Source organism: Carlito syrichta, unplaced genomic scaffold (assembly GCF_000164805.1).
Source record: "Carlito syrichta isolate Samal-C Ts95f unplaced genomic scaffold, Tarsius_syrichta-2.0.1 Scaffold303386, whole genome shotgun sequence".
NCBI classification, from domain to species: Eukaryota; Metazoa; Chordata; class Mammalia; order Primates; family Tarsiidae; genus Carlito; species Carlito syrichta.
In genome coordinates, this window is record NW_007247482.1 from 93,632 (window position 1) to 104,939 (window position 11,308).

Sequence of the window (11,308 nt, forward strand, 5' to 3'; positions counted from 1 at the left end):
AAAAAAAGACAACAACATTCTTCACAAGAGTACAGGCAAAAGATTAAAAACACACATGAACCAACTCCAAAACCCAAAGAAAGACAACAAACAAACAGGAACAACTCTGTAAGAACCTTATGACAGGCATCAACTCTTGCATTTCAATTATTAGCCTAAATGTGAATGGACTAAATGCACCACTGAAAAGATGTAGAACAGCAAAATGGATAAAATATCATCAGGCAACAATCTATTGCCTTCAAGAGACTCACCTCACTAGAAAGGACACCCACAGACTCAAAGTAAGAGGATGGGAAACAAACTTTCAGGCGAATGGAATACAAAAGAAAGGAGGAGTAGCAATATTAATTTCAGACAAAATACCCTTCAAGCTATTAAAAATCAAAAAAGATACAGAAGGCCACTACATAATGATAAAAGGATCAATCCATCAACAAGGAATATCTATCCTAAACATATATGCACCCAACGTAGGTGCGCCAACTTTCATAAAACAACTTCTAGGAAAACTAAAGAAAGATATTGACTCTAACACCATCATAACTGGGGACTTTAATACCCCACTCACAAGCCTAGACAGATCATCAGGACAAAAAATCAGCAAGGAGATCTGGAACCCCAATGTGACTATGGACCAAATGGACTTCATTGATACCTACAGAACCCTCCATCCAAAGACCACAGAATATACATTCTACTCATCACCACATGGAACGTATTCTAATATTGACCATGTAATTGGCCATAAATCAAGCATAAGCAAATTTAAAAGGACCGAAATTCTAGCATGCACCTTCTCAGACCACAGTGGAATAAAAATAAACATTGACATCAACAAAGTCCCCCGAAAACCCACAAAGACATGGACACTAAACAGCATGATGCTAAACAATTCCTGGGTCAATGATGAAATCAAAACAGGGATCAAAAGATACCTGGAAACAAATGAAAATGAAGAAACATCTTACCAAAATCTCTGGGACACCTTGAAAGCTGTAGTAAGAGGGGAATTTATATCCCTAAAAACACACATGAAGAAAATGAAAGGAACACAAATTAACAACCTAACAAGCTACCTAAAAAGGCTGGAAAAGCAAGATCACTAAAACCCTAATTTCAGCAGAAGAATCCAGATCACCAAAATAAAAGCCCAAATCCAGGACATAGAAGACAAAAAGATAATACAAAAAATCAATGAAACAAAATGCTGGTTCTTCGAAAGGATAAACAAGATTGATGGTCCCCTAGCTAGACTGACCAAGAAAAAACGAGAAAAAAACCAAATAAGCACAATCAGAAACTCAAAAGATGAAATCACATCTGACCCTGAAGAAATACAAAAGATCATTAGAGACTACTATGTACACTTGTATGGAAAAAAACTTGAAAACTTTAAGGAAACGGAGGACTTTCTGACATCACACAACCTACCTAGGATGGAACAAGAAGAAATTGAGACCCTAAATAGACCAATAACAATCAAGGAAATCGACTATGTAATAAGAAAACTTCCTACAAAAAAAAAAGCCCTGGTCCAGATGGCTTTCCAGCAGAATTCTACAAGACATTTAAGGAGGAGCTGATACCAATCCTACTGAAGGTATTTCAGGCGATTGAAAAAGATGGAACTCTCCCCAAAACATTTTATGAAGCCAACATCACATTGATTTCCAAGCCAGGTAAAGATCCAACTAAGAAAGAGAACTACAGGCCAATATCTTTGATGAACATAGATGCTAAATTCTCAATAAGATCCTAGCAAACCGGATTCAGCAATACATCTCAAAAATCATCCACCATGACCAAGTAGGCTTCATTCCTGGGATGCAAGTTTGGTTCAACATTCATAAAATCATAAATGTAATTAAATTTATCAACAGATGTCAAAACAAAAACCACATGATCATATCATTAGATATAGAAAAAGCTTTTGATAAAATCCAGCACCGCTTCTTGAAAAAAACCCTTGAACATCTAGGCATATGGGGAACATACCTCAAAATAGTAAAAGCCATCTACGAGAAACCCACAGCCAGTATACTCCTAAATGTACAAAAATTGGAACCAATTCCCCTGAAAACTGGAACTAGACAAGGATGCCCACTCTTACCCCTCCTGTTCAACATAGTATTGGAAGTCCTGGCTACAGCAATCAGAGAAGAGGAGGCAATCAGGGGTATCCAAATAGGAAAAGAGGAAGTCAAGTTATCTCTCTTTGCAGATGATATGATTCTGTACCTTGAAAACACAAGAGAATCTGTCAAAAACCTCCTTACATTGATAAAGGCCTTTGGCAAAGTCTCAGGATACAAAATAAATGTACAAAAGACAATTGCATTTCTCTACACCAATAATAAACAAACAGAAACCCAAATAAAAAACACAATCCATTCACAATAGCCACAAAAAAAATGAAATACCTTGGCATCTTCCTAACCAGAGATGTGAAAGACCTTTACAATGAAAATTACAAAGCACTGCTCAAAGAAATCAAAGATGACACAAACAAGTGGAAAAATATCCCATGCTCATGGATTGGAAGAATCAACAGTGGGAAGATGTCCATCTTACCTAAGGAAATCTACAAATTCAATGCAATACCCATCAAATTACCAGCAACATTCTTCTCAGATCTGGAGAAAACAACTCAGGAATTCATATGGAAACACAAACATCCAAGAATAGCCAGAAAAATCCTCAGCAAAAAAAACAAAGCAGGTGGTATCACATTACCAGACTTCAAACTTTGCTATAAAGCTACAATCATCAAAACAGCTTGGTATTGGTACAGGAACAGGCATATAGATCAATGGAATACAATTGAGATTCCAGAAGCAAAACTTCAATTTCTCAACCAACTCATCTTCGACAAAGCCTCTACCACCTACCACTGGGGAGAGGAGAACCTATTCAGTAAATGATGCTGGGAAAACTGACTGAGCACATGCAGAAGATTGAAACAGGACCCCTATCTATCCCCATGCACAAAGGTTAACTCCAAATGGATCAGAGACCTAAATGTAAAACCTCAAACCATAAGAACCTTAGAAAAGGAAGGAAATACCTTCATGGAAATCGGAACTGGCATCCAATTCCTGAACAAAACCCGAATCCCACAGGTCATAGGAGAGAAGATAGACAAGTGGGGCCTTGTTAAACTGACAAGCTTCTGCAAAGCCAAAGAAACCATCAAGAGAGCAGGGAGACAGCCTACAGACTGGAAAAAAGTATTTTCCAACTCCAGGTCTGACAAAGGCTTAATATCCTGGATCTACAAGGAACTGAAACATGCTGAAAAGAAAAAAACAAACAACCCCATTATAAAATGGGCAAAAGATATGATCAGACACTTCACAAAAGAAGACATCCGAGCAGCCAACAAACACATGAAGAAATGCTCAACCTCACTAATCATCAGGGAGATGAAAATCAAAAGCACAGTGAGATACCACCTAACCCCAGTCAGAATGGCAATTATCAACAACTCAAAAAATAACAGCTGCTGGAGAGGGTGTGGTGAAAAGGGAACACTTCTATACTGTTGGTGGGAGTGTAAACTAGTGCAACCTCTGTGGAAGCAGTGTGGCGATTCCTAAAAGCTCTAAAAATCAACCTTCCACATGACCCTGCAATCCCCCTACTGGGAATATACCCTGAAGACCTCAAATCACTCTATAAAAAAGATACCTGCACACGTATGTTTATCGCAGCATTGTTCACAATAGCAAGAACCTGGAAACAACCATGCTGCCCATCAAAAAGGACTGGATTAAAAAAATGTTGTACATATACACGATGAAATACTACACAGCCATAAAAAAGAACAAAATCATGAATTTTGCAGCAACCTGGATGGAACTAGGGTCTATAATACTGAGTGACCTCTCACAGAAACAAAGATCCGAGTATCACATGTTCTCACTCATATAATGGACCTTGAATGTAATACTATAAGAAAATACAGCCAATGTAATATTATAAGAAAATGACTGACAGTACTGGGAAACTATGGGGGGGAGGGGAATGGGATTAACAGTCGCAAATATCTGTCTGGGGATGGGGAAACACCTCTTATCAACAGGGTGCCTGAATGAAATGTAATTGTACACCTAACCCTTAACTGTACCCTACAAAATCATAATAAAAAATATTGATTAAAAAAAAACCAAAAACCAAAAAAAAAAAAACACACGGCTTTGACTTTGGACTAATCCAGCTTCCTTTCAAATCTATATTGTGCATGGCAAAAGTGTTTACTAGAATATCTTTAAAGACTATGAGTTTGTCCCGCATCATGCCTCCTCTGAGGCAAAACATATTGCAAGCTTGATTGACCACCCACAGGGCTGAGTTAGAGCAGTAAAAAATACAGTGCAAACAAATAGTTATTGATATTTCACAATAGTTCATCCCTCATGTGGTAAATAAATTCAAATTCCTGGTAGTCTTCATTTGAATATCATAAATTAATATTTTAAATGAATGCAATTTTCATACATATCTTTGTTTTTTAGTATTCAAAATCATCCTCCAAAACTCCTTTGTAAGTAATGATATGTCCATAACCACTAACAGTCTATTAGAATAAATTGTACAAACATGGAACTCATCTCAGATTAATTTCCCAGGTTTATTAGAAATTCTCCCTATGTGATCTTTGAATATTCCTTCATTTATGTAATTTTGAATATATACATAGCATATGTATATGATATACATACTCTGAAAAAACAGATCACCAGTATAATCAAAGAATCCATTCCCTTCACAGCACTCTTTTTAGGAAGGACATTTTTATGTTTTATCTTTCTTTGTACATTCTCCTCACACATGAACAGTGAAAAAACTCTGCTACCATGCACATGAACCAATCTTTCACACTGGAAGTGTGTTTAAAACAGACAGAAACCATTTTATCTTAGGTGGGAGAAGGAATGCAGAGTCTATTGCAGATGTTATTATTTTTGTGCCTTTTTTAATCTGGAAAGACAAAAGATGCATAAAATAACATTTCTCTCCCCAGCATTTGTATATTATATATAACTTCATGGTTGTTGTCATAAAAATGTGATTGAAATATTACTTAGAAACCAGTTTATTAGTTCCTGAAATATCCACGCAATTGAATTATTTTTTATCATAAGTATAATGTGGTTTATTCTAAAAATTTGCAAAGTAATATTTTCAGCATCTTTGTGAGTACCAAAGAACATAGGTGATCATACAGCATCAGTTTCCACATAAGGTTTGGCAATACAGCATATTTTTGTCTCTTCTCCCCAAAAATGAATAATTAACTTTTATAATTTTTAATTTTAAAATTTGTACTTTAAAAATTTTACTTTTTAAATTAAATAAGTTTTTAAAAATAAGTGGACTAAAATAAAACCACAGTGGTTACTTCTTGATATTAAAATAAAGTGATATTTTTCTGACCAAGGAAATCAAAGAGTCAAGGAATCTTAGGTCCCCAAATTATTATAAATATGAGCACTATAATAATCTCATTAAGTAAACTGGAAGATCTCCTTGTTTTGCAGATACAATGATGAGACCTATATCAGCTGCAGTTTTTGAAAGACTTTCTAAATAATCTATGAAATATTGTCAATGTAAAAGTTCATAATGGACTCAATTTTATCTTCTACAGTAAAAAATCACAGAGAAATACAATTGATTTAGGTTTGGGGATGAATATGTGAGGTTAGGTTATGATAACTGTGATAAAAACTTTATCATAGAATTTGTATTCATTTCTTGTTGCTGCTGCATCAAATTATCACAAATTTAGGGACTTAAAATAATGCCATTTACATTTCTTGAGGTAAGAAATCCAGAATCAATTTGCTTGGGCTACAGTCTCAGAGTCATCCCCACTGGTTCCCTCTGGGGACTCTACAGCAGCACCCTTCTCCTTCCCTTTTCCAACTTCCAGAAGCTATCTGCATTCCTTGCCTCATGATCCCTTTCTCCATCTTCAAAGTCAGCGTAACATCATCTCACATCCTTTGCTGACTCAACTGTCTCTTATGAGGGCCCTTGTGATTATAACAAGTTGACACATGACCTCTAGAATAATTACACTATCTCAAGATCATTGATTTAATATTTTCTACAACGTTCTTCTTATCATATAAGGCAACAGAATCACAGATTCTGGGGATTAGGATGTAGATATATATGAATGGTCATCATACAATCTCCAAGAGACCCCAAACCTAAATTAATCTCTATCATCATTTGGGTTGATAGGCATATCAATATGGTGCTGAGAATATTAGCAAATGGTAGTGTTGTGCAAAATATTATCAAGTCATATAGTGATATCAATTGATTTAAAGCCATGCAATACATAATAATCAATAAATTATAAAAGTAAATAGGTTGAAATAAATGTACCTATTCAACCTACTTCCAGTAAACGCAATCCACATTTAGATCTGAATTGTGATGTAAATGTATTTTAATTGTTGTTTATTGTTCAGGGTTTTTTTCTATGAAATATTCAAAAATAAAATGCTTGAGTCCCCAAACTACTGTAGTGACCTATTTACCATATGGCATAGTTATTTTAATCCTAATGAAAGCATACCAGCTTGAATGACCCATGTAGCTAAAGAATAAAAATACAGAACTTAAATCAGTGGTGAAATCCACAGTGATTTTAGAGAATTTAGAATTATTTTAAGTTTTCCCCGTGCCAATGTTAGTTTTATAATAACACTACAAATCACTTCATCTATTGTTTCTACATGAAGAATATATTCTACTATCAAATCAGTTAGTATTTTTTTCTAATTGGAATCTCACTCTGCCATCCAGGCTGGAGTGAACTGGGCACACTCAGGCCCAGTTCAGCATCAAATTGCTGGGCTCCAGCAATTCTTCTGCCTCAGTCTTCCAAGTAGCTGGAACCACAGGCCCATGCTACCATGCCCAGTTAATTTTTGATTTATTCTACAGATGAGGTCTCGCCAAGTTGCCTGGACTGGTTTCCAACCCGTGGATTCAGGCAACCCATTCGCCTCGGCCTCCCAAAGTGCTGGGATTACAAATTGAGCCACCAAGCTCAGCCTAGCTAGTCTTTTAATAAATATTGAAGCATCCTAATATTGTAAAGCTATCACAAGGTCATACATTTATTTGATTGCTCAAATTTGCAAATATGATTTAAGCTAAGATTTGAAACTTCTGTCCTTAATGAGAACATATGTGAATATAAATGTACCACACTCTTTCTGCAAATCTTTAAAGAAATGCATATACATAAAATGTACAGAAATGACTGCTAACAGGTGGATGAGGCACCCCAGATGTACCTACATAATTCATGATATCACATCTTGGATGTTCTCCTATTAAATATGGCTGCATTTTATAACCTGTTCTGGATCTTGAAACCATTACACAAAGAGTTTGGTAAGCAGCTGGCAGTTGTTAAATGGTTGTTATTTCTATTAACATCAGACACCAAATTTTATTTAGGGTTTACCTTGTTCTTGCGTGTTGTTTTCCTCTTTCACACACATTTTGTTATATAATAGAAATTCAATCCTCTGGCGCACCGGGCACTCAGGGAAAATAGAGCTAGATAGGTTTGTTTTTTTATATTTTCAATTAATATGTTTTAAAGAACATAATCTTTTATTTTAATGCTCAGACTAGTTTTTTGATTCAGTAAGTGCATATTTGACACCTAGACTAGCTTTTTGACTCAGTGAGTAAGTGCGTATTTGAGGCTTCCAGAGGTTTAAGCAGCTATGAAAGTACTAACAAAACCTCAAACTGGAAAGACAAATGGAGCATTTGCTCCCTGTGAGGGCTCTGGACTCTGAAAACTGGGATAAAAACTGACTGCTGTTCTTTGATCTGTCATTTGTGTGCTGTCCTAAACATTAGGCACTCCCCAAATATCACCAGCTGATCACAACAGAAGTGGTCTGATGCTCAAGCTCTTATTTGACATTCGTTTTCTAAAAATGATTATTAGGACATGTAACATTACTTGAGTGAAATATAAAATATCAATCAATCTGTACTAAAAATACTATTGTTTCCATTCAATTATGTAGATCTTATATAATAATAGGTATTACTTGTTATATTATTATTGTAATATTACAATATATCTTAAGTAACTTAAAATATATTTCTTTTAAATGTCCTCTGCGCTGGGTGTGGTGGCTCAAGCCTGTAATCCCAGCACTTTGGGAGGCCTAGGTGAGAGAATTATCCTAGCCCACAGGTTCGAGAATAGCCTGGGCAACTTGGCGAGAATGCGTCTCTACAGTAAAATCAAAAATTACCTGGGAGTGGTAGCGGGTGCCTGTAGTTCTGGCTACTTGGAAGACTCAGGCAGAAGGATCACCTAAGCCTAGCAGGTTGACTAAGGGGTGACCCTGAGCGTGTCACTGAACTCCTGCCTGGGCAACAGAATGAGACTCTGACTATAAATAAATAAATAGTCTTCAGTGTATACTGCATAGTCTGTTAAGCAGAGCATGTGAACACTTTTTTTACTTTCTTGACTTTCAGATATTTTTTTCCTCTGGAGAGATTTGTACAAACCTTTGTAATAAAAATAATCAATCAATTGCGGGTGAGTCAATTAGAAAACAGGGAAGAAATCAGTCAAAAGCTTTGTGGCAATGAATATTAATGTAAGTGTGTTACTTTCTTAAATACTTTGTTTCCACTACTATTTCCCCCCACCCCTGGAACTTTGCTATCAGTATATAAAAGAAATGCTCTAACTTTATTCTAAAGTACCCTTGACCCAACATCTCTTTTCACAATCTATTTCCTTTTTTCCTATTACTGGAAAATTCATCCACACAGGCTGTACTCTCTATACTCTCTGCACCCATCTCTGATCTGGTTTTTGAACTTTGCATTTCACAGAAACTTACATCAAATACATCAATTATTTCCCTGCTGCCCCTATCACTGGCCTTTGTTAGTTCTCCTGTATCTCAGACTCCAAGTAGCATCACCTACTTGACCAATCCCTCCTTTAAATGCTCTTGCCTCCTGAAAGATTGCTTTTTGCTGTGTTTATTTTCCTTTTGAATCCTTTCTTGCATACTCCTTTTGGTCTCTTTGGAGACTTTTATCAAACCATTCTTATCAAACTCTAAATATTAGCATCTCTCACAATTTTTTCTAAGATTTTCTTTCTAATTATATTTTTGCACAAGCAATAACATCTCCATACACGGCTTTAAAAACTATGAGACTATGTGCCAAACATTCCCAAAATAGCCACTTGGCATTTCCAGTTAAGTTTGTAAAAGGATTCCCACATTTATTCTGTCCAAAACAGAACCCTCGGTTCCAACCTTCCTAATCCCTACACATCAGACTGATTTAGGCACCCCCTTTTGAATAAGCAGTGGTCCTCTTTTGCTCAACCCCCAAACCTATGACTCATTTTTCTCTTTCCTACGTCTCTAATACCCAATTGAATATCACATTTTATCCCATTTCCTATACCACTAGCTATAGTTAAAACTACTATGGTCTTCCTTATCAACTATTAGCTTTATCTTTCCAACAAGTCTCCCTTCTTGTCTATTATAAACAATTCCCTATACAGCACCAAGGACACCCTCTACTTAGGAGTCCTATGTTGTTTCTCACAGCATGCAAACCTCTACTTTGGTGTTATTTTTTAGCTCTCTTCTTGTTGTTTTTTGGACTCCATCCACCACAGATAATTTTTCATTTCTCAAACAGACTTACAAGCACAAATAAAAATTATTTTTCTTCCTCTAAGATTTTCCGGATGCTTTTGTCAGTCTTCCTTTTCTCCAAATATTTTCATGACCTACTCTTCTAACATTTTATGTCTCAACTCAAATTTCAGCTCTGGATGCCGTGCAATCATGTTCTCCAAGTATGTATTTGGTTTCTCTTTGACTGACAATCTATATTCTAGAAGGAAAATAATTCTCACCTCCAAATACTGAACAGTTAATGGCAGAAAAGCCAGGATAACTATAATAAATGATCTGTTATTAAGTAGAATATGTAAATCACGCACCACTTGCTTCTGCCTGGCAACTGTCAAATCTCACTGGTTTGATGCGGGGATGACTCTTCCTTCCCCCATCATGGATGCGCTTTGCCCCAACTGTGCTATTTGACAAAACCCTCTTGTTGCTGCCTGTGCCTCTTGCTGGGCCCCCTAGGAGATTATTCCTTGCATCCAAAAGAACTCCAGAGGACAATAATGCCTTTGAATTCTCTTGGTGAGAATGTAGGGATATGGAAATTATTTTAGGGAATTAAGAGTCGGGGACAGCAGCTGCAAACCAGGCTTGGGGGTGTTTTGGCAATGCTAAAACCTTCAAAAATGTAGCAAGCTTTGGAGTCTGGTTGGATTCAGCCTGTTTCAAGTGCAAGTAATCAAAATAAAAGTTCTTATCTAGATCTAATCACTTAGGTCCTTAACTTAGTTTCTGTCCTCTGTTGTACCACTCTCTCTCAAATCAATGCAAGTTACTAATGAGTATTTGAAACAATGGATTTGGGTGAATAGGCACCATGCTTAATTTGAATTTTGCCTGTAGGCAAACTTTTGCCTCCTACTATGACTGCTTCTTTACAGCCTGTTTCAGTTGGGGTACAAAACAGTTGTCTCTTCTCACTGTATTAGGTTCCAAGTTATGTGAATCTCAGTTACATTACTTTGAAAATAATTTTTGTAATAGTAGAATTGCTTTTTGTCATTTGTTTATTGATTTATACTGATGCTTAGCGTAATGCCCGATACAGAGGAAGTATGCATTACAAATATACATTGAGTAAATGAATAGGCAAATAAACAAATAAATAATTTACATAATTTATTTAAAATGCTATATATTTGTATGGATACATTTATATGCGGTGGTATTTCAAGATATATTCTGGGTTAATAAGGAGCAGCTTCAGGAATGTTTTACCACTATGGAAGATGGGAGAAGAAAGGATTTAGGGAAATGGAGATTTAGTTATGTCTGTAAATATTTTTTAATTAATTGAACATCTTTCTTTTTCAAGGCTAATATTTTAATTTGTTAAAAATAACATTTAAATTAATTTGAGCATTGTAACTCACACCTGCAATCCCAACACTTTGGGAGACTGAGCGGCAAATCACTTGAGCCCAAGAGTTTGAGACCATTCTGGGCAATAGAGCGAAACCTAATTTCTACAAATTAAAAATAAATAAGGCCAGGCTCAGTGGCTCAGCCTGTAATCCCAGCACTTTGGGTGACTGAGATGAGTGGATTCTCTGAGCCCATGGGTTCAAGACAAGTCT